We start from the raw sequence: 25,130 nt of genomic DNA, 5'->3' as shown, positions 1-25,130 counted from the left end.
TCCCTGCATCAGTGTCCTTCCACTCTGCCTTTACTGCCATTGAAAATGGATGTGTGGTCCTAGCCCCTCTCCACGGCCAGCTCTTTCGGTGGTTATGAATTCCATCACACCACCCCCTTACTCGAGAGCAGAGATGCCGTCATCACCCTCTCTTGATCCTGCGTCATCAGTTTTCCCTCTCCAGAGAATCCTTCCCATTGGCACGCAAGTTAGAAAAGATGCTGGGTGGTGGGGACGAGAGGAAGAGGAGGCAGGAACACGCTGGAACTCATGTCTGCCTCTAGCCATCACAGCACCATTCTGCCGCCCTTCTAGCCAAAACCCACATAGAAGCCGCTAAACCAGCCGTGCCCACTTCCTTCCCGTCATCCCACTCGGAATCCACAGCAGACTCTGGCCCGTATCACTCAGTAAGAACAGCTTCCTCTGTGGTCATGGATAGAGTTCTTCGTCTTCGTTGTTTCCATCCAACAGCAGCATTTGACACAGTTAACCTTTCCCTCCCTCCCGGAACACTCTCTTCCCTTGGTTTCCAGACTCTCTCTGTTTTCTCTCTTCCTTGCCAATCGCTCCTCATCAGTCTCCATGGCTGGTCCCTCCTCACCGTCCCAATCTCTGGAATAGATCCTTGGAGCTCCCTTCTTTCCTTCTCTTTAAATGGCCTGGGATATTGGTTACTCCTAATTTAGGTCTCTAGTTCAGACCTTTCCTTTGTTTTTTTCATTTTCGGGTTTTTTTTTTTTTTTTTTTTTTTGCTTTTTTAAAGGGCACACTCGCTGCATATGGAGGTTCCCAGGTTAGGGGTTGAATCGGGGCTGTAGCCACTGGCCTACACCACAGCCACAGCAATGCAGGATCTGAGCCGCATCTGTGACCTACGCCACAGCTCAGGGCAACACTGGATCCTTAACCCACTGAGTGAGGCCAGGGACTGAACCGGCGACCTCATGGTTCCTAGTCAGATTCGTTTCCCCTACACCATGACAGGAACTCCAGACCTTTCCTTTGAAATCCAGACTCCTACATACAACTGCCTTCTTGATGAGTGAATTCGGATCTCTAATATGTATCTCAAACAATGTGATTGAAACAAAATCCTTCATTTCCCTCCCAACCTGGCTCTTCCTACATGGTTCTTGTCATAGTAAATGGCAACTATATTCTTCCTGTACTTGGCCCTAAAATCCTGGATTCATTCTTGAGCCAATTGTGTCTATTGCACCTGGCTTTTACATTATCATAAAATCACTTGACAATGTCACAGCTGAACAGCTTCACAGACAGCAATGTCTCAACAACCTGTATTTCCCAGTGCAAAGCACCTGGCTATATTGAGTTTTCTGGTTAATTTAGGCATTACAATTAATATTTATAAAATCTATAGATATAATTTTGAGGCTTTGCCAACTTAATAGATAAACATAATTGAGCATATTTTGATGATTTGAAGTCTCTATTTTTTTTTTTTAGATTTTTAAATCAAAGCTTAGTTGATTTATGCAGGATGTTTGTTTTAGTTAGTGGTACAGTCCTACCAAAGTAGAGGCTTCTGGGGGTTTGGCCAGACCCTTTCATGATTCCCACCATATCCTAGAAGCTTTATTTTTAGATCGACAAAAGCTTGCTTTCTGGACATTTGTGTTGCACCTCAGCATTACAGCCTTGCCAATAATTACCTGAATATCCATATCTGTTTGTTAATAGACCTGCAAGATGAGGCCAGGGTGAGGTTGGGGCCCGGGCTGGGTCACTGAAATGGGCAGGTTCTGTGGCACCGCAATGGGACCCGGGAAGCAGCTTAGCTGGAGGCAGGGATTTGAGATCTGGGACCACAGAGGTATGTGGTTGGGTAGGTTGAACCTGAGTTGTTGGGTGTCCATCAGGCACAGTGATGGTGGAGTCAGGAGTAGGCAGGAAGGCTGGCAGGTGGGTGACAGTGCTAACTCATCAAGAGGATTCCTGGATGCTGATGAGGTCGGGGCACAGAGAAGGGCTGTTAGGGACAGCATGCTGTGTCCTTCGCAGACCCACATGTTGAAACTCTAATCCCAGTGCCAGGGTATTAGGAGGTGAGACCTTCAGGAGGTGATGAGGTCGGGAGGGTGGAGCCCTCATGATGGGGTTAGTGCCCTCAGAGGAAGGGACATGAGAGGGCTTGTTCCTCTGCCTTCCACCTGGTGAGGGTACCCGAAGTCAACCATCTATGGACCAGGAGGTGGGTCCTCACTGAGAACTAAACCTGCCAGCACCTGGATTTGGACTTTCCAGCTTCAGAACCGTGAGCCATAAGGGCCTGTTGTTTAAGCCACCCGGTCTACAGTAGTTTGTTTTAGTAGCCTGAGCTGACAGTGACAGAGGCCTCACAAAGATATGCAGAGACTGGTCAGTCCTTTTTTTTAAGGTAAATTCATAAACTTGTTTATGAATAAACAGGATTCCTTTCTCAGAGTAAAAAACCAGGGATGTAAGTGGATGCGATGGGTTGTACCAGGAGCCTAGACAATCCTTCCTGCCTTCCAGGGCATGGGGTTGAGGGTCTTCAGTTGGCAGGTTAATAGCATGTTGACTAATAAGAGGGTTTTTTTTTTTTTTTTTTTTGGTAGACCACGTGGATCTCTGACTCCTGGAGAGCTCTGACCCAGAGGCTGGTCTATCTACATCTTCCGTCCTCATCCAGCCCAAACAGCTGTGAACCGGGACTGCTGTGGAGACCTAAAGCAGAGACGGCTTCCCCAGGTGATCTCGGAGAGACAGCAGTGAGTGAGGGCTTGAAGCGAGATCTTAATTATCTGCTCGGGAATTGAATCTGGGCAGCCTGGTTGAAAACCAGGAATCCCAGCCTCTGGACTGGCTAGAGGCTAAAAGTAGAACTGCCCTGATTCTTGCACCCTGTTGAAAGCAAGAATGTTTCAAGGAGGCAAGGACTGAAAATAGGTCTAAAGTTTATTGTTAGAGTGAGTCACAGTACAACATGTGGGAGAGCACACAGAGAAGTAGTTTAAGTTAGAAGCAAAGAGGTAATACGCATGGTAAAGAGGAGTGTGGGTGCAGGCATCCCCCCCGGGGTGAGGAGCCCGCCAGAGGGGTGATTTAAATCACTTATACAGCACGGTTCTTCTAGGTCTTTGTTTTCCTCTGGTCAATTATCCTGTCTTAGTTCTCACACCTGACTGCACCCAGAGCCCTCCCCTGACCTACGTGCACACCTTTTGACCAAGATGGATTCCAGAGCAAAGTGTGCTGGGACAGTATCTGGACTTATTATGGCCTGGCACTGACTCCCTTTCTGATCCCTAGGAGTCTTACTGCGCATGTGTAACTGGAGAGCTCTCCTTGATCCCAGGAGTGATTGAAGTGGTCTTCTTATCTTTCTACTCCAGCAGAGCTCGGCTCCTGCCATTAATTTTTCCCTTGACGTGTCAAAGAGAAGCAAGGTCCAATTCACTTGGCCTGATAAGTCCCAGCTGTTCCCAGCCCCTGGGGCCCAGCTACCTCTTGCCTCAAAAGGAGCACATGTTGGAGAAAAGGTCTTCTTCCTTCCCTTCCCCATAAGCATTGGCGCACCCCAATTACTATCAAGTAAAGAATGTTTAATGGGCTAGAAGTGGTACACCTGAAAGCAATCGGGGGACTACCTAAGAGCAAAGAAGTCTGAAGTCTCCAAAGAGAGGGAAACTGCCTTGTCCAGAGCCTTCACATTGCCCAGAGTCCTCTGTGTGGTCCAGGGCTCAGGATGGCTGCTCTTCTGCCCTCTCTGTATCCAAGCCAGCCCCTGCCTCACTCACATGACCATCCCATCCTCTTAATTACAGGGCTCAGCTAGGAACTGCCTCCACACTTGCCCCCTGCCCCAGCCGCTGGTTTCCCTGGTAACTGATGAGTCAGCCTGACGTCAGTAGGTTCCACCTATAAAAGGTAGCGGTCTCCCCCTCCCCCATAGCAAACATGGCCGCCTTGCCCTTCCCGCCGGCTGCTCCGCGTGGTGCTGCGTCCCTCCAGGACCTGGTTTCAGACAGGTAAGTCATCCCCACAGGGTCCTTGATGCTCTCTCCTGGCTCTTTCTTCGGTTTTGAGGCTGGACAACCACACAGCTGGCTGGCCTGCGCAGGGCAGCCCATCAACCGCCTTATCACTTCTACCCATTTCTCTGCTAGACCCAATGTTGCTTGGCTTCCCAGCTGCCTATGTGTCTTTTAAGGAAACAGATGCGCCGCTGGGTATATTTAGACAAAAGTAACTTTTAGCAGAATCCTAGAATCATAGAAACCGGGTTCCAGAGGTTTTCCAACCAGCTTTGAATCCAGTATGTGCCAGGGTGTATTCTTGCCTGTTAAGGGCGTGCAGGGTGGGACAGGAAAGATAGTTTATTCTGCTCTGTTCCGGACGGACGGATTAGAGAGTGATGAAAGGTCCAAAGAGGCACATACCTTTTATAGCTGGACTTAGGAAAGGGACTGGAAGCCTGGGAAGCAAGATAATTAGCAGAGGGCCAGAGAACCAAGCCGGGAGAACTAGAGAGCCCACAGTAGGATACTACTGAGAGATGGTGGGGTGGGGGTGGTTTAAGAAGATTTATTAATACCATTCATTAATAAGATTTATTGATTGTTCCCCAGATTTCCGTATTTCTTGACCCTGACCCGCACCCCACCCCCAGTAGAATGGCAATGCTCAGGCTACCTCTAGACCAAAGGATTAAATCCACTGGGAGGGGAACCCAGGTGCGAGCTTTTAAAAATCTCTCCAGCTGATTCCAAAGTACATCCAGAAGTGGGAGCTGCTGATGGAGGCGGGTTGGAGAAAGATTGAGAACAGGATGTGTTATTTCAAGTGTGGTTGGGTGAGTGTCAGAGTGCAGGAGTGGATGGAAATACTGATCACCTATGAGGGATTATGCCCAGATTCCAGTGAGCCCTGTCAGAACCCTGGGAACAGCAGGTAGCAAAATAGCCAAACCTGAGAAGCTGGAGTCTCTCCATCCTCAGGGTCGTTGGAATAACGGAGCTTTCAGCAGACCTAGAATTAATAACTTCGTGGGCCCCTCCTGATGGTGCCACGAAACCCAGAGTCTGGAAGGAGTGTCAGAACCTGAAGGGTTACAGTAACAGAGACACCATGAATCATGAGCCTCTTCTTTATGTTATTTTTTTCTTTTTTTTACCTGGAATATGGTTGATTAACAATGTTGTGTTTCTGATGTACAGAAAAGTGACTCAGATATATATACATATAGTCTTTTTCAAACTATTTTCCGTTAGAGTTTATTATACAATATTGAATGTAGTTACCTGTGCTATACGGTAGGACCTTATTGTTTTTCTATTTTATGTATAATAGCTGTATCTGCTTACTCCAAACTTCTAATTTACCCCTCCCTCTTTAAAACAATAGATTGCATGACAGTTGTTCCTTTAAATTCACTGATAACAATCTCGGAATCCAGATGATATTTAAACAATTCTAGATCTTTAGTTGTGCTTTTAAATGATTCCCGGAACTGCTAAACTTGGTAACAATAAGGTTGTTGTCTTTATTTTATTTTATTTTCCCACTGTACAGCAAGGGGATCAAGTTATCCTTACATGTATACATTACAATTACATTTTTTTCCCCCACACTTTGTTCTGTTGCAACATGAGTATCTAGACAAAGTTCTCAATGCTACTCAGCAGAATCTGCTTGTAAATCTATTCTAAGTTGTGTCTGATAAGCCCAAACTCCCGATCCCTCCCACTCCCTCCCCCTCCCATCAGGCAGCCACAAGTCTTTTCTCTAAGTCCATGATTTTCTTTTCTGAGATGTTCATTTGTGCTGGATATTAGGTTCCAGTTATAAGTGATATCATATGGTATTTTTCTTTGTCTTTCTGACTCGTTTCACTCAGTATGAGATTCTCTAGTCCCATCCATGTTGCTGCAAATGGCATTATGTCATTCTTTTTTATGGCTGAGTAGTATTCCATTGTGTATATATACACCACATCTTCCTAATCCAATCATCTGTTGATGGACATTTGGGTTGTTTCCATGTCCTGGCTATTGTGAACAGTGCTGCAATGAACATGCGGGTGCATGTGTCTCTTTTAAGTAGAGTTTTGTCAGGATAGATGCCCAAGAGTGGGATTGTGGGGTCATATGGAAGTTCTATGTATAGATTTCTAAGGTATCTCCAAACTGTTCTCCATAGTGGCTGTACCAGTTTCCATTCCCACCAGCAGTGCAGGAGGGTTCCCTTTTCTCCACAGCCCCTCCAGCACTTGTTATTTGTGGACTTATTAATGATGGCCATTCTGACTGGTGTGAGGTGGTATCTCATGGTATTTTTGATGTGCATTTCTCTTATAATCAGCGATGTTGAGCATTTTTCATGTGTTTGCTGGCCATCTGTACATCTTCCTTGGAGAAATGTCTATTCAGGTCTTTTGCCCATTGTTCAGTTGGGTTGTCGGCTTTTTTGCTGTTGGGTTGTATAAGTTGCTTATATATTCTAGAGATTAAGCTCTTGTTGGTTGCATCATTTGAAACTATTTTCTCCCATTCTGTAAGTTGTCTTTTTGTTTTCTTTTGGGTTTCCTTTGCTGTGCAAAAGCTTTTCAGTTTGATGAGGTCCCATGGGTTTATTTTTGCTCTAATTTCTATTGCTTTGGGAGACTGACCTGAGAAAATATTCATGATGTTGATGTCAGAGAGTGTTTTGCCTATGTTCTCTTCTAGGAGTTTGATGGTGTCCTGTCGTATATTTAAGTCTTTAAGCCATTTTGAGTTTATTTTCATGCATGGTGTGAGGGTGTGTTCTAGTTTCATTGCTTTGCATGCAGCTGTCCAGGTTTCCCAGCAATGCTTGCTGAATAGACTTTCTTTTTTCCATTTTATGTTCTTGCCTCCCTTGTCAAAGATCAATTGGCCATAGGTGTCAGGTTTATTTCCGGATTCTCTATTCTGTTCCATTGGTCTGTCTGTCTGTTTTGATACCAGTACCAGACTGTTTTGATGACTGTGGCTTTGTAATATTTCTTGAAGTCTGGGAGATTTATGCCTCCTGCTTGGTTTTTGTTTCTCAGGATTGCTTTGGCGATTCTAGGTCTTTTGTGGTTCCATATGAAATTTTGGATTGTTTGTTCTAGTTCTGTGAAAATGAAAAAAGCAATGAAAATGTCATGGGTAATTTGATAGGGATTGCATTGAATCTGTAGATTGCTTTGGGTAGTATGGCCATTTTTACAATATTGATTTTCCCAATCCATGAACATGGAATATCTTTCCACTTCTTTACATCTTCTTTGATTTCTTTGATTAAAGTTTTATAGTTCTCGGCATATAAGTCCTTTACCTCTTTGGTCAGGTGTATTCTGAGGTATTTGATTTTGTGAGGTGCAATTTTAAAAGGTACTGTATTTTTGTATTCCTTTTCTAATATTTCATTGCTGGCATACAGAAATGTGACTGGCTTCTGAATGTGAATCTTATATCCTGCTACTTTGCTGAATTTATTAATCAGTTCAAGTAGTTTTTGGGTTGAGTCCTTAGGGTTTTCTATGTATAGTATCATGTCATCTGCATACAGTGACAGTTTAATCTCTTCTCTTCGTATATGGATGCCTTTTATTTCTTTTGTTTGTCTAATTGTTGTGGCTAGGACTTCCAAAACTATGTTGAAGAGCAGTGGTGAGAGTGGGCATCCCTGTCTTGTTCCAGATTTGAGTGCGAAGGCTTTCAGTTTTTCCCCATTGAGTATTATATTTGCTGTGGGTTTATCATAAATGGCTTTGATTATGTTCAGGAATGTTCCCTCTCTACCCACTTTGGTGAGGGTCTTGATCATGAATGGATGTTGGACTTTGTCAAATGCTTTTTCTGCATCTATTGAGATGATCATATGATTTTTGACTTTTCTTTTGTTAATGTGGTGTATGACGTTGATTGATTTGTGTATGTTGAACCATCCTTGTGTACCTGGGATGAACCCTACCTGGTCATGGTGTATGATTTTTTTGATATGTTGTTGGATTCGGTTGGCTAAGATTTTGTTGAGAATTTTTGCATCTATATTCATCAATGATATTGGGCGATAGTTTTCTTTTTTGGTGGTATCTCTGTCTGGTTTTGGAATTAGGGTGATGGTGGCATCATAGAATGTCTTTGGGAGTATTCCTTCTTCTTCAACCTTTTGAAAGAGTTTAAGGAGGATGGGCACCAGTTCCTCTTTATATGTTTGATAGAATTCGCCTGTGAAGCCATCTGGTCCTGGACTTTTATTTGTAGGGAGTGTTTTTATGACATCTTCAATTTCATTTCTAGTGGTCGGTCTGTTCAGTTGGTCTGTTTCTTTTTGATTCAGTTTTGGCAGGCTGTAAGATTCTAGAAAATTGTCCATTTCTTCCAGATTGTCAAACTTGTTGCCATGTAGTTGTTCATAGTATTCTCTTATGGTTTTTTGTATTTCTGCTGTATCCGTTGTGATTTCTCCTTTTTCATTTATAATTTTGTTTATTTGGGTTCTTTCTCTCCTCTTTTTAGTGAGTCTGGCCAGGGGTTTGTCAATTTTGTTTACCTTTTCAAAGAACCAGGTCTTGGTTTTATTAATATTCTCTATTGTTTTTTGAATCTCTATTTTACTGATTTCTTCTTTGATCTTTATAATTTCCTTCTTTCTGCTGACTTTAGGTCTTTTTTGTTCTTTTTCTAATTCGTTTAGGTGGAGGGTTAAGTTGTCAATTTGGGATCTTTCTTCTTTTTTGAGAAAGGCCTGTATTGCTATAAATTTCCCTCTGAGCACTGCTTTTGCAGCATCCCATAGATTTTGAGAGGTTGCGTCTTCATTATCATTTGTTTCAAGGTATTTTTTGATTTCCTTCTTGATTTCCTCATTGACCCAACAATAAGGTTGTTTTCTATGTCTGTGAGTCTGATTCTGTTTTGTAGATAAGTTTTTGTCATATTTTAGATTCCTCATACAAGTGATATCATAAGATACTTGTCTTTCCCTGTCTAACCTGCTTCACATAGTATGATAATCTCTAGGTTTATGCATGTTGCTGTAAGTGGCGTTATTTAATTCTTTATTACAGTTGAGTAATATTCCATTGTGTGTATGTATATACACACACACAACACATATATACATATTCCACTGTACTCCACGTTGTCTTCTTTATCCATTCCTCTATCGACGGACATTTGGTTGCTGCCATATCTTGGCTATTGTGAATAGTGCTGCTGTGCGCATTGGCATGAATGTATCTTTTTGGATTAAGGATTTCTCTGGATGTATGCCCAGAAGTGGGATTGATAGACCTTGCAGTACTTCTATGTTTAGTCTTTTTTAGGGAACCAGTGTAACGATTTCCATCCTGGTTGGACCAGTTAACACTCGCCCTAGAGTGTAGGACTGTTCCCTGTTGCCCACCCTCTTCTGTATGTCAATTTGCGATGATGGTCACTCTGGCTGCCCTGAGGGGATACCTCATTGTGGTTGTGATTTGCATTTCTCTGATCGGTAGCTGTGTGGAGCGCCTTTTCCTGTGCCTCTGGCCATCTGTATGTCTCTGGAGAAATGTCTGTTTAGGTCTTCTGCCCTTTTTTCAATTGTGTTGTTTGTTTTCTTTCATTGTTGAATGGTGAGAGCTGTTTGTATATGTTGGGAATCGAGCCCCTGAGCTTTGGCAGAGGTTGCAACTTTCTCCCCAGTCCGTGGGCTCTGTTTTCTGCTTGTGGTTTTCTTTGCTATGCAAAACGCTGTGGCTTTTATGTCCCATTTGGTTAGTATTACTTTCATTTCCGTTGCCCTGTAAGACTGACTTAAGAAGACATTGCTATGATTTTATGTCAGAGAATGTTTTGCGTCTGTTCTCCTCATACCAGAGTTTTATGGTATCTTGGCTTATAGGTATTGTGCTAAGCCCTTTTGTTTGTTTTTGTTTTTTCATTTTAATTTCAGGTTTAAGAAATAATAGTTGATGTGCCACGTCCTGTGAGTGCCATGTGTTCCGCAAAGTGATTAAGTTCTGCAGGTATGTATGTCAATTCTTTTCTCAGATTCTTACACCATATGGAGGGGAGTGCTCCCGGTTATACAGTAGGTTCTCATGGACTATCTTATTCTCCGCATAGTTGTGTGTATGTGGTTCTCCCAGTCCCTCCCCCCGCCTCTCACCTTTGGGAGTCCTGAGTTTGTTTCCAACATCTGCGAGTCTGCTTCTGTTTTGGAGATAGGTTTTCCTGTGTTTCATTTCTTGGATTCCGCCTCTAAGTGATAAAATGTGATCTTTGTCTTGGTCTGACCTGCTTCCATTCGTATAATTATCTCTACGTGTATCCATGTTCCTGAGGCCTGTGTTCATTCTCTTCTACGGCTGAGTCATATTCCACTGCATGTGTGTCCAACATACTCAATGTCCACGCCTCTATTGATGGACATTTAGGGCGTCTCCACGTCTTGGCCGTGGGGAATCATGCTTCCATGAGCACTGGGGTGCCTGGGTCTTTTCGAGTAATGGGTTTCTCTGGATATATGCCCGGGAGTGGGATTGGGAGATCTTAATGGTTATTCTCTTTTTAGTCCTTTTTAAGAAAGCTGTAAATTAACTTCCACACTGATTGTAACAGGTGGCACTTCCCCCAACATTTCAGGAGGCTTCCCTTTACTCCACCCCGTCTCCCACCTCCCTTGTTTGTCAATTTGCAGTGATGGTCATTCTGGCTGCTGTGAGGGGGATCCCCTGTTTTGGTTTTGACTCGCGGCTCTCCAGTCCATGACTCTTCTGAGCATCTTTTCATGTGCATCTTGGCTGGCCATCTGTCTCTGGAGACACGCTGTTTAGGGCTTTGGCCCTCTTTGCGTTTGGGTGGCTTGTTTTCTCCTTATTGAATGTAGGAGCTGTTTGTATATTTTGGCACTCAAGCCCTGGGGTGCTGGCAGAGCGTGCAGATTTTGTTCCCTGTCCATACGTTGTAGTTTCCCCTTGTGGTTTCCGTGGCTGGGTACCAGGGCATGACTTTGATTATGTCCTGTTTGAGGAGTATTGCTTTCCTTTCTATTGCCTTGTAGGACTGATCAAGGAAACCATGGCCATGACAGTTGTCAGAGAATGTTTTGCCTCTGTTCTCGTCTAGGAATTTCATGGTATCTTGTCTTATACATATATAATTAAGCTATTTTTAAAAATTTTTTCATTTTAGTTTTTTTCTGTGCAAATCTTTCCCCATGTAGATGTGTTTGATGGTTTTGTTGGGAAGGTGAGTGCCACGTTCTATTCCTCCTCCATCTTTACCCTTTTCCCCAACGTCAGTTTTATTTTCTCTTTGAGTATAGTTGAGTGACAGGGTTGTTTTTGTTTCAGGTGTATAGCAATGTGATTTATTCATACATATACCAGTTTTTTTTTTTTTTTTCATTTTCTTTTCTCTGTAAGATATTCCTGGATATTGAGGAGTGCGCCCTGTCTTGTTCAGTGTCCTTGCTGATGATATTATTTTATTTTATTTATTTATTTATTTATTTATTTTGTGGCTGTACCCATGGCGTATGGAGCTTCCCTGGCTAGGGGCTGAATCGGAGCTACAGCTGCCAGCCCACACCACAACCACAGCAACTTGGGATTGGAGCCATATCCGCAACCTACACCACAGCTCACAGCAGCGCCAGATCCGTAACCCAGTTAGTGAGGCCAGGGATCAAACCCGCAACCTCATGGTTCCTAGTCAGATTCATTTCTGCTGCAGGCCGGGAACTCCTACCTTATTTTATGCATAATGGTGTATATACATTAATCCCAATCCATCTCCCATCTATACTCTTTGGTAACCATAATTTTGTTATCAAAGTCTGTGAGTCTCTTTCTGTTTTGTAAATATTTTCATCACCTTTTCTCTACACTTTCACCACTGCTGTTGGTCTATTTTTTGTTAATGGTCATTCTGACTGATGTGAGATATAAATCTCATTGTAGTTTTGATTGCATTTGTCTAATCTGTATCTGTGTTGAGCATCTCTTCTTATGTCTCTGGGCCATCTTTATTTCTTTGGAGAAATTCCTACTTAGGCCTTCTGCCCGTTTTTAAGTATAATGGTCTGTGTCATTTTCTCTATTTTTGGAGATTAATCTCTTTTCATTGCCTTCACATGCAACTATTTTTTTTCATTCTGTTGGTTGTCTTTTCATTTTATTGCTGGGTTTCTTAGCTTTTTATAACTGTTTAATTTTAATTATGTCCCCTTATTTATTTTTGTTTTATATTATTATTCTTTTTTACATTTTTTAATTTTTATTTTTTTGTTAATTTTTTTATTGCTCAAATGAATTTATAACATCTGTAGTTGTATAATGATCAGCACAATCCAATTTCACAGCGTTTCCATCCCACAACCCAAGCACATCCCCCTACCCCCCAACCTGTCTCCTCCAGAGACCATAAGTTTTTCAATGTCTGTGAGTCAGCATCTATTCTGTAAAGAAGTTCAGTCTGTCCTTTTTTCAGATTCCACATGCCAGTGAAAGCATTGGATGTTGGCATCTCATTGTATGGCTGACTTCACCTAGCATGATAATTTCTGGGTCCATCCATGTCGCTAAAAATGCCGGTATTTCGTTCCTTTTCATGGCTGAGTAATATTCCATTGCATATATATACCACATCTTGTTTATCCACTCCTCTGTCGATGGACATTTAGGTTGTTTCCATGTCTTGGCTATTGAAAATAGTGCTGTAATGAACACTGGAGTACATGTGTCTTTGTGAGTCACGGTCTTTTCTGGATAGATGCCCAGGAGTAGGATTGCTGGATCAAATGGTAGTTCTATTTTTAGTTTTCTGAGGCATCCCCATACTGTTTTCCACAGTGGTTGCACCAATTTACATTCCCACCAACAGCATATGAGGATTTCCTTTTCTCCACACCCTCTCCAGCACTTATTGTTTGTAGACTTTTTGATGATAGCCATTCTGACTGGTGTAAGGTGGTACCTCATGGTGGTTTTGATTTGCATTTCTCTAACAATGAGTGATGTTGAACATCTTTTCATGTGGTTTTTGGCCACCTGTATGTCATCTGCAGAGAACTGTCTATTTAGATATTCTGCCCATTTTTGGATGGGGTGGTTTTTTTTTTTGGTATTGAGCAGTAGGAGGTGTTTATAAATTTTGTAGATTAATCCCTTGTCTGTCGATTCATTTGCAAATATTTCCTCCCATTCTGTGGGTTTTCTTTTGCTTTTGTTTAGGGTTTCCTTTGCTGTGCAGAAACTTTTAAGTTTAATTAGGTCCCAGTTGTTTATTTTTGTTTTTACTCTCATGACTCTAAGAAGTGGATCTGAGAAGACGTTGCTGTCGTTTATGTCAGAGAGTGTTTGACCTGTGTTTTCCTCCAAGAGTTTTATAGTATCTGGTCTTCTATCTAGGTCTTTAATCCATTTTGAGTTGATTTTTGTGTATGGTGTTAGGGAGTGTTCTAATTTCATTCTTTTACATGTGGCTGTCCAGTTTTCCCAGCACCACTTATTGAGCAGGCTGTCCTTTCTCCATTGTATATTCTTGCCTCCTTTGTCATAGATTAGTTGGCTGTGGGTGTGTGGGTTTAATTCTGGGCTTTCTATCCTGTTCCACTGATCTATATTTCTGTCTTTGTGCCAGTACCATACGGTTTTTGTTGCTTTGTAGTGTAGTCTGAAATCAGGAAGTCTGATTCCTCCAGCTCCATTTTTCTTTTTCAGGATGTCTTTGGCTATTCTGGGTCTTTTGTGCTTCCAAACAAACTTTAAAATATTTCGTTTGAGTTCTCTGAAAAATGTCCTTGGTAATTTGATAGGGATTGGATTGAATCTGTAGATTGCCTTCGCTAGTATAGTCATTTTGATAATACTAACTCTTCCAATCCAAGAGCAGTGTATATCTTTCCATCTATTTGTGTCGTCTTTGATTTCTTTCATCAGTGTCTTATTTTTTTCAGAGTACAGGTCTTTTGTCTCTTTAGGTAGGTTTACTCCTAGGTATTTTATTCTTTTGAATGCGATGGAAAATGGGATTGCTTCCCTAATTTCTTTTTCTGATCTTTCTTTGTTAGTGTATAGAAATGTCGTCGATTTCCGTGTATTAATTTTGTATCCTGCGACTTTGCCAAATTCACGGATGAGCTCTAACAGTTTTCTGGTCAAGTCTTTAGGATTCTCTAGGTGTAGTACAATGTCATCTGCAAATGGTGATAGTTTTACTTCTTCCTTTCTAATTTGGATTCCTTTTATCTCTTTTACTTCTCTGATTGCTGTGGCTAGGACTTCCAAAACTATGTTGAAGAGTAGAGGCAAGAGCAGACATCCTTGTCTTGTTCCTGATCTCAGGAATTCTTTCAGCTTTTCACCATGGAGGATGGTGTTAGCTGTGGGTTTGTCATATATGGCCTCTATTATGTTGAGGTAGGTTCCCTCCATGCCCACTTTCTGAAGGATTTTTATTAGAAATGGGTGTTGGATTTTGTCAAAGGTTTTTTCTGCCTCTCTTGAGAGGATCATATGGTTTTTATTCTTCAGTTTGTTAATGTGGTGTATCACACTGATTGATTTGTGGATATTGAAGAACCCTTGCAATCCCTGGGATAAATCCCACTTGATCATGATGTACAATCCTTCTAATGTATTGTTGGATGTAGTTTGCTGGTATTTTGTTGAGGATTTTTGTATCAATGTTCTTCAGTGAAATTGGCCTGTAGTTTTCTTTTTTTGTGGAGTCTTTGTCTGGTTTTGGTATCAGGGTGATGGTAGCCTCATAGAATAAGTTTGGGAGTATCCCTTCCTATGGAATTTTCTGGAATAGTTTCAGAAGAATAGGTGTTAGTTCTTCTCTAAATGTTTGATAGAATTCACCTGTGAAGCCATCTGGTCCTGGACTTTTGTTTGTTGGAAGTTTTTAAATCACAGTTTCAATTTCAGTACTTGCGATTGGTCCGTTCATCTTTTCTATTTCATCTTGGTTTAGTCTTGGAAGATTGTACTTTTTTAAGAACTTGTCCATTTCTTGTAGTTTTTCTGTTTTATTGGCATATAGTTGCAGTCTTTTATGATCCTTTGTATTTCTGTGATGTCCATTGTTACTTCTCCTTTTTCACATCTAATTTTATTTATTTGAGTCCTCTCTCTTTTTTTCCTGATGAGTCTGGCTATGGGTTTATCAATTTTGTTGTCCTTTTCAAAGAACGAGCTTTTCGTTTCATTGATCTTTTCAATGGTTTTCTTCATTTCTATTTCATTGATTTCTGCTCTGATCTTTATGATTTCTTCTGCTCACTTTAGGTCTTGTCTGTTTTTCTCTCTCTAGCTGCTTTAGATGTAAAGTTAGCTTGTTTATTTGAGCTTTTTCTTGTTTCCTGAGGTAGGCTTGTATTGCTATAAAGTTTCCTCTTAGAACGTCTTTTGCTGCATCCCATAAGTTTTGAAGTGTTGTATTTTTGTTGTCATTTGCTTCTAGGTATTTTTTAATTTCCTCTTTGATTTCTTCAGTGATACATTGGTTATTTAGTAGCATGTTGTTTAGTCTCCATGTGTTTGTGTTTTTTGCTGTTTTTTTCTTGTCGTTAATTTCCAGTTGTATAGTGTTGTGGTCAGAAAAGATGCTTGATATGATTTCAGTTTTCTTAAAGTTACCAAGGCTTGATTTGTAGCCCAGGATGTGATCAATCTTAGAGAATGTTCCATGTGCACTTGAGAAGAATGTGTATTCTTTTGCTTTTGGATGGAATGTCCTATAAATACCTATTAAGTCCATCTGGTCTAATGCTTCATTCAGGGCCTGTGTTTCCTTATTGATTTTCTGTCTGGATGATCTGTCCATTGCTGTAAGTGGGTGTTAAGGTCCTCCACTATTAATGTGTTATTGTCAATTTGTCCTTTTAAGGTTGTTAGCAGTTGCCTTATATATTGTGATGAACCTATGTTGGGTGCATAGATATTTAAAATTGTTATATCTGGAGTTCCCATTGTGGCGCAGTGGTTAACGAATCCGACTAGGAACCATGATGTTGCAGGTTCGATCCCTGCCCTTGCTCAGTGGGTTAATGATCCAGCTGTGGTGTAGGTCACAGACGTGGCTCGGATCCCATGTTGCTGTGGCTCTGGCATAACCTGGCAGCTACAGCTCTGATTAGACCCCTAGCCTGAGAACCTCCATATGCTGTGGGAGCAGCCCAAGAAATGGCAAAAAGACCAAAAAAAATTGTTATATCTTCTTCTTGGATTGATCATTTGATCACTAGGTAGTGACCTTCCTTGTCCCTTAAAATATTCTTCATTTTAAAGTCTATTTTGTCTGATATGAGTATTGCCTCTCCACCTTTCTTTTGATTCCCATTTGCATGGAATATTTTCTTCCATCCTCTCACTTTCAATTTGTTTGTGTCCCCAGAACTGAAGTGGTCTCTTGAAGACAGTATATATACATGGGTCTTGTTTTTGTATCCATTCAGCCAGTCTGTGTCTTTTGGTTGGGGCATTTAGTCCATTTACATTTAAGGTAATTATTGATATGTATGTTCTTATTGCCATTTTATTAATTGCTTTGGATTTTTTTGTTCTTTTTTCTTCCTTTCTCTTGTTCTCTCCTCTTCTGGTTTGTATTTGAGTTGATTTTTCCTACCTGTTTGTGTATCAATTGTAGATTTTTAGTTTGCAGTTACTCTGAACTTTTGATATAAGGGTCTGCGTGTATATATATGAGGTTGTTTAAGTTGTTGGTCTCTTAATGCAAGTGCATCTCCAGCGTCCTGTATTTGTACCCTCCCCTTCTCACGATTTCTGATTTTGGTGGCATAATTGCACATGGTTGATTTTATATCTTTACTGTATGTATAGCTTTACTGGTGAACTATAATCATTTATGGGATTTTTGTTTCTGGTCGTGGCCTTTTCTTTTCTGCCTAGAAAAGTTCCTTTAGTATTTGTTGTAAAGCTGGTTTAGTGTTGCTGACTTCTCTTAGCTTTTGCTTATCTGTGGAGCTCTTTTTCTGTTTTTTTTTTTTTTTTCTTTCTCCCTTATCTGAGTTATAGTTCTCTGTCTTTTCATTTTTATAGGTTTTTGGTGTGGTAACCTTTTTGCAGATAATAGAGTTGTAACCTCTCTTACTTCTGGTGTCTGCCCCCCTTGTGGCTGAATTTGATATGGGGGCTTGCTATAGGCTTCCTGATGGGAGGGACTGATGCCTGCCCACTGGTAGGTGGAGCCGATTCCTATCCCTCTGGTGGGTAGGGCTTTGTCTCTGGGTGAGATTAGAGGTGGCTGTGTGCCAAGGGGGTCTTTAGGCAGTCTGTTTACTGATGGGCCAGGCTGTGATCCCACCTGGATTGTTGTTTGCCCTGGGGCTTCTCAGCACTGATGGGTGGGGCCAGATTTTCCCAAAATGGCCACCTCTGGAGAAACACAAGCTGATGAATATTCCCAAGAGCTTTGCTTCCAAGGCCCTTCCCCCACAAGCCACACTCACCCCCTATTTTCCCAGGGAGTCTTCCAAGAACTGCAGTCAGGTTTGACCCAGATTCCTATGGAGACTTTGCTTTGCCCTGGGACCCAGTGCACGTGAAAGTCTGGGTGTGCACCTTTTAAGAATGGGGTCTCTGGAGTTCCCGTCATGGCACAGTGGTTGACAAATCCGACTAGGAACCATGAGGTTGCGGGTTTGGTCCCTGCTCTTGCTCGGTGGGTTAACGATCCGGCGTTGCCGTGAGCTGTGGTGTAGGTTGCAGACTCGGCTCGGATCCCGCATTGCTGTGGCTCTAGCGTAGGCTGGTGGCTACAGCTCTGATTTGACCCCTAGCCTGGGAACCTCCATATGCCGCGGGAGTGGCCCAAAGAAATAGCAAAAAGACAAAAAAAAAAAAAAAAAAAAGAACGGGGTCTCCATTTCCCCCAATCCCATGGAGCTCCTGCTCACAAGCCCCACTGGTCTTCAATGCCAGATGTTCCAGGGGATCTTTCTCCCAGTGCCAGATCCCACGTGTGGGGACTTGATGTGGGACTCTGAACTCTTACTCCTGTAGGTGAGTCTCTGTGATACAGTTACTTTCCAGTCTGTGGGGCTTCCCACCCAGGAGGTATGGGGTTGCTTATATCATGTAATTACCCCTCTTACCTCTTGATGTGGCCTCCTCTTTGTCTTCTGGAGTAGGATATTTTTTTTGAAAGTTTCTGGTCCATTTGGTTGAAGATTGTTCAGCATTTGGCTGTACTTTTGTTGTTTTTAGGAGAGAAGTTGAGCTCCAATCCTTCTATTCTGCCATCTTAATGCCCACAATCTGTGGGAAGTTTTTATACCAGAGTTTCAATTTTATTATTTGTGATTTGTCTATTCATATTTTCTATTTCTTCCTGGTTCATTCTTAGAGGGTTGTATCTTTGTAAGAGTCTGTCCATTTCTTCTAGGTTGTCCATTTTATTGGCATATAGATGCTTGTAGTAGTCTCTTATGATCCTTTGTATTTCTGTGGTGTCTGTTGTAAATTCTTTTTCATTTCTAACTTTATTGATTTTCTTCCTTTTCTTGATGAACCTGGCTAAAGGTTTATCAATTTTGTTGGTGAAGAACCAACTTTTGGTTTCATTCATCTTCTCTATTGTTTTTTCTTTGTCTCTATTCCATTTATATCTGTTCTGATCTTTATGATTTATTTTACTAACTTTGGGCTTTGTCTGTTCTTCCTTCTCTAGTTGCCTTAAGTGTAAGTTTTAAGTTTATTTGTGATTGATTTTCTTTTGTATCACACTTTAGTTCTCTCTCTCTCTTTTTTTTGTCCTTTTGCCTTTTCTAGGGCCACTTCCTGCAGTGTATGGAGGTTCCCAGGCTAGGGGTCTAATCAGAGCTACAGCTGCTGGCCTGCACCACAGCCACAGCAATGTGGGATCTGAGCTGCATCTGCTGTCTATACCACAGCTCACTGTGGCACCACATCCTTAACCCACGGAGCAAGGGCTGGGATCGAAACCATATCCTCATGGATACTAGTTGATTTAGTTACTGCTTAGCACAGTGGGAACTCCCCTAAACACAATCTTTAAAAAAATTTACATTTCCTGGCTCCCCTTGTCCACATTTTATGATTTTTGATGTTTTGTTCTCTTTTACTTCTACCTGTTTATTCTTTTGCTCTTTATTATCATTACCACATTTCCAATTGTGATTTTCTCTTTTTAATATATTCTTTCCTAGTTAGGGAAGACTTTTCAGTATTTCTTTTAGGATAGGCTTAGATTTTTGTGTTCTTTTCATTTTCACTTATCTGAGAGATTATTTATTTCTCCTTCTATTCTCAATGATAATCTTGCTGGGTAGAGTATCCTAGCTTGCAGGTTTTTCCCTTTCAGGACTTTGGGTATATCTTGCCACTCCTTATCTGGCCTGCAACATTTGTGTAGAGAAATGACCTGATTGCCTTATGAGAGTTCCCTCCTAACTAACTCTTTGTTTTTCCCTTGCTTCCTGTAGAATCCTCTTTCCCTTTGCCATTTTAATTATACTGTGTCTTGGTGTGCATCTGTTTGGGTTCATCTTGTTTGGGACTCTATGTCCTGTGTCTGGATATCTTTTCCTTCTGAGATTTGGGAAGTTTTCAGCTATCATTTCTTCAGATATATTTTCAATCCTCTTTCCTCTTTCTTCACCTTCTGGGACTCCTATGATACATAGATTGACATGCTTCATATTATTCTATAGGTCAGTATATTGCTTTCATTTTTTGAATTTGTCTTTTTGCCTCCTCTTCTGATTGGGTGATTTCCATTATTCTGTCTTCCAAATGACATACATTATTCTGCATTTTGTTATTTATTGCTTTACCTCAACTTTTGTCTTGGCAAAGGAGTTTTCTACTTTTAATTGGTTTCTCTTTATAGTTTCTAGCCCCTTGTTACAGTGATGTACATTTTTATCAATAGAATAATTCCTTCGACATTTTAATTTTTTTCTTTTTTCATTTTTTTAAATAGTTATTTCCCCAATATAATTTTTTTCTACTGTAGAGCATGGTGACCCAGTTACACATACATGTACACATTCTATTTTCGCACATTATCCTGCTCCATCATAAGTGACTAGACATAGTTCCTAGTGCCACACAGCAGGATCTCATTGCTAATCCATTCCAAAGGCAATGGTTTGTATCTATTAACCCCAAGCTCCCCAACCCCCCACTCTCTCCCTCTCCCCCTTGGCAACCACAAGTGTATTCTCCAAGTCCTTGATTTTCTTTTCTGTGGAAAGGTTCATTTGTGCCATATATTAGATTCCAGGTATAAGTGATATCATATGGTATTTGTCTTTCTCTTTCTGATTTACTTCACTCAGTATGAGAGTCTCTAGTTCCATCTTTGTTGCTGCAAATGGCATTATTTTGTTCCTTTTTATGGCTGAGTAGTATTCCATTGTGTATATATACCACATCTTCCTAATCCAATCATCTGTTGATGGACATTTGGGTTGTTTCCATGTCTTGGCTCTTGTGAATAGTGCTTCATTGAACATGCAGGTGTATGTGTCTTTTTCAAGGAAAGTTTTGTCCAGATATATGTCCAAGAATGGGATTGCTGGGTCATATGGTAGTTCTATGTATAGATTTCTAAGGTACCTCCATACTGATCTACCTAGTGGTTGTACCAGTTTACATTCCCACCAGTAGTGCAGGAGGGTTCCCTTTTCTCCACACCTGCTTCAGCATTTGTTATTTGTGGACTTATTAATGATGGCCATTCTGACTGGTGTGAGGTGGTATCTCATGGTGTTTTGATTTGCATTTCTCTAATATTCAGTGGTATTGAGCGTTTTTTCATGTGCTTGTTGGCCATCTGTACATCTTCCTTGGAGAAATGTCTATTCAGGTCTTTTGCCCATTGTTCAGTTGGGTTGTCGGCTTTTTTGCTGTTGAGTTGTATAAGTTGCTTGTATATTCTAGAGATGAAGCCCTTGTCAGTTGTATCATTTGAAACTGTTTTCTCCCATTCTGTAAGTTGTCTTTTTGATTTCTTTTTGGTTTCCTTTGCTATGCAAAAGCTTGTCAGATTGATTAGGTCCCATTGGTTTATTTTTGCTCTAATTTCTGTTGCTTTGGGAGACTGACCTGAGAAAATATTCATGATGTTGATGTCAGAGAATGTTTTGCTTATGTTCTTTTCCAGGAGTTTGATGGTATCTTGTTTTATATTTAAGTCTCTAAGCCATTTTGAGTTTATTTTCATGTGTGGTGTGAGGGTGTGTTCTGGTTTCACTGATTTGCATGCAGCTGTCCAGGTTTCCCAGCAGTGCTTGCTGAAAAGACTGTCTTTTTCCCATTTTGTGTTCTTGCCTCCTTTGTCAAAGATTAACTGACCATAGGTGTCTGGGTTTATTTCTGGGGTCTCTATTCTGTTCCATTGGTCTGTATGCCTGTTTTGGTACCAGTACCACACTGTCTTACTGACTGTGGCTTTATGATATTGCTTTGGCATTTTTACTCCCTCCTTTTTGAATTCTGGGTCTGGTAGACTGGAGAGATCTGTTTCATTGTTCTTTCAGGGGAATTCTCTTGTTCTTTTAATTGGGAGTAGTTCTACTTTTTCATGTTACTTACATTACTCTGAATCTATGAACTTAGGAGAAACAGTTATCTACTGTGGGCTTGAAGGGTTTTTTTTACGTGGGAATGTCCCTATGTAGCCTGCATGAGCCTAATGTTTTTGGTGAAAGGGATATTTTTGGTATAGATGCTGCCATGGATTTCCTCAGGGTGTGCTAGCCTCTATCCCTCTGATGGGGATACGATTAGTATTGTGGTGACCAGAGCCTGCACTGGATGTTAAGCATGGCTCCTCTTGGCTCTGTGGTTGTCAAAACCCTACTGGGGACCATGTCTGCTCTCCAGTTGTTGGAGTAGAAGCCCCTGGATCTGTTCCTGAGCTTTGGTGTGAAATAGGTGGAACTGGAGCACTTCCACTGGGAAGGGAGCCACTGAGCAACCCTCTGCAGGAGCTGTCCCCTGGAGGTGCTCTGAGATGTCACCCATCAATCCTTGTGATCCTTGGGTGGGCTCATAGAGTGCACTGCTGTTGGTCCTGCCCTTGGCCCCACCTCAACTACAGGGATGCAGGCAGTCAGCTTGGATGTTCACAGAGCCACCAGCACAGATGCGCCAAAGTCACATCCCAGGACCTTGTTGTAGTTCCACACCTGGACCCTCCATGGGAACTATGGAGTCAGCCCAGCCCCCCACCAGCCCCCATGAGTGAGCACCGCAAAACTCTGACTCCTAAGGGCCAACCCACCTCAGCCATGGGAGCACTGGTAACCTTCCCAGATGTCCTGTAGGTATTGAGCCTACAAAGGAATAAATCTGCCAAACCTCCAGGACAGGGCTCAGATATCAGCCCTGCCTCTGTGTGTGGGCAACCTGCTGGTACCTGCACTCCCAGAACTCAGAGCCTCGCCTATTGTGAGTGTACATGATTGAGGCTGCTGTGGCGGGGCCCATCCCTCTCTTCATGTTGTTGACAGTGGGGCTTCTATGGCAGATGTGGGCTCCTTCCTATGGGCTCAGACCACACTCCAGCCTCTTTGGGTTGTCTCCATGCAGCCAGGTCCAGTCCTTTCCTGGGTCTGTCAGCTGAAGCCTGAGTGTCAGCCTCAGCCACCATCACACCAGCAGAAGCGTGTCTCAGGCTGCGAAGTGCAGAGAGGGAGCCTGGACCTTCTGTGCTGGTCTCTCTGCCTTGCCCACTGCTGGATGGCTGCCACACTGTCCTGAGCCTCTGAAGCTCCCTCTTGGTCCCAGCTGGCATGCATACACACAAACATACTCATATCAAGAACCATTGGAAAAAGAAATGGGAAACTAATAAAATAGGATGGGCAGTAAGACTTCTTGTGTACATCTTTTCCTAGTTTTAGCTTTTGCATCATGTAAATATATAGCTTATTTTAAAAAAAAGGTTAGGAGTTCCCTGGTGGCTCAGCAGGCAGGATCTGGTGTTATCAATGCTGTGACTGAGGTCACTGCTATGGCGCAGGTTCCATCCCTGACCCGAGAACTTCTGAATGCTGTGGATGTGGCCAAAAAATGAAGACATTAAAAAAAAAATCTGAGAAACAGCAAAGCTGAGGACAGAAGAGCCAGTGGAACAAGGGTTGATTCTCCAGCCTCCTGGGGCTTGGGAGCGAGTGGACACAACCGGGACTCCACTCCAAGTGTCCCCTGAGAGGACTGTGAGATTAACGGGAAACCCTTGTAGGAGACAAGGGGCGAGGGTCTGAGACTTCCAGAGCAGGATGGAGTGCCCCCCTGCAGGGGACCACAGAGGCCCAGCCTCTTGCTGAGGGTGGAAAATACAGAGGAGGGAGGACTGGCAGTGTCCTTGGAGATTTGCATGTTGCAGGTGAAGGGAACCGTGGTCCCAGGAGGAGGTGAATTCATGTTGCCTGGAGGATCTGGGAACCTAGGGCTCAAGGCGGAAAAGAGCAACGAGGCAGCTTTAAACACTGGGCTAGAGTCAGATGGGAGGAACCTGGGGTGTCTCAAAGGCAGTCTTGGCGGGAGGCATGAACACACATGGGGGCCCCATCCCTGCAGCACGGAAGACTAGGGTCCTACCTCCCTCTGCCAGACTGCTCTTGGCGTGGGCTTTCAGTTCACAAGCTGTGTGCCCACCCTGTTTCAAGCCCAGCAGATTGCGCCTGGGTGGCCATGCAGCCAGGGGGTCATTGGTTGGCAAAGCACCAGGGTCTGGTGAGGGGAATGTTCTTTTTCCTGGACAGCTGTTCTAGGGTAGCACACATTCGTGTTGGAGGCATTTCCAGAACTAGCATCACTGAGTCAAAGGGCACGTGAGCTTAGAGCGGCTTCAACAACAGGGTCCGGGGGTGGCTCTAACCACAGCCGGCTGGCTCTGTGCATGTCAGACTTTTCCATGTTTGTCCAAGGACTGGGGAGACTGTGATCTCATGTCTCTTACATTTGAGTAATTGGCCTTTTCTAGTCCTTTAATGTGAATTGTACTTTCAAGTATACTTAGAAAATGTCATCCTTTACATTATATGCAGTTATCCTTATGTAATTTTATACTACTTCTCCCGGTTTTTCTTTTGACTTGGGGGTAGTTTTTCCTTTTTTTGGCTGCTCATGTAGCATGCAGAAGTTCCTGGGCCAGGGATTGAACCTCCGCCACAGCAGTGACAACACCTGATCCTTAACCTGCTGAGCCAGCAGGGAACTCTGGGAATAATTTTTGACAGACAAACATTTATCCACCTTTTCTTCATGACATTTTGTTTCTTGCTTGGGACAGCTTTCATCACTCTAAAAGTGTACATAATATATGATTTTTATATATAATTTTAATAATTATGTATATACATAATATATATATTTTTTTTTGGGGGGGGCTTCCCCACAGCATATGGAGTTTCTAGGCCAGGGACCAGATCCAAGCCGCAGGCTGTGACCTATGCTGCAGCTGTGGCAATGCCAGATCCTTTACCCCACTGTGCCAGGCAGGGGATGGAACCTGCATCTCAGCGCTCCAGAGGTGTCACTACAGCAGGGACTCCTAAAAGTCTATATCTTTAAATTTTCTCTTGTGTTATCAGAATTTTTCAGTTTCGGTCTGGATAGGGAACATTAACAGAGTCTTATTTTAAGGGAAAGCAGGTACTACCGGTTAAAATAATAAAAGACAATTTATAACATGGGGTATTTTTCTTATATATTGGTTCCCCAAAGACATCACGACTCTGGCCCTGACTCGTGGTGGTGTTTTCATTTTCCCCATGGTTGTAACCTGAAAATACATCCAGGGCAGCGTCACTACCACCAAGGCAGTGCGGGACAGGGTGGTCAGGCCTCAGCAGGCTGCACTCTGTCCCTGCACCAAGACCAGCTGTTTTTACAGTCCTAGCAACCGTCTCTAGTAAACAGGTCACCCCTCGTGGGAGACCAAGTTGGAAAAAGGGGCCTCTGCTGAACTTTGTTGTTTGTCAATTATCAGTGTGGAGCAGCTCTCTGGATTTCATGTGACAGATCGTTAAGACTGTGCTGTAAGACATCCATTAAGCAAGAATCCTCCTCAAGTGTTTTATTCAGAAACATTAAGAAACGTTTCCAAAGCAATGGATTCATCAACTTCAAAATAGGGCCA

Source organism: Sus scrofa, chromosome 7, assembly GCF_054392235.1.
Source record: "Sus scrofa isolate SSC_HxYL_T2T_F1_AM1 chromosome 7, Sscrofa_HxYL_maternal_Yorkshire_Landrace_v2.0, whole genome shotgun sequence".
Classification (NCBI taxonomy): domain Eukaryota; kingdom Metazoa; phylum Chordata; class Mammalia; order Artiodactyla; family Suidae; genus Sus; species Sus scrofa.
This window is presented reverse-complemented; position numbering follows the sequence as displayed.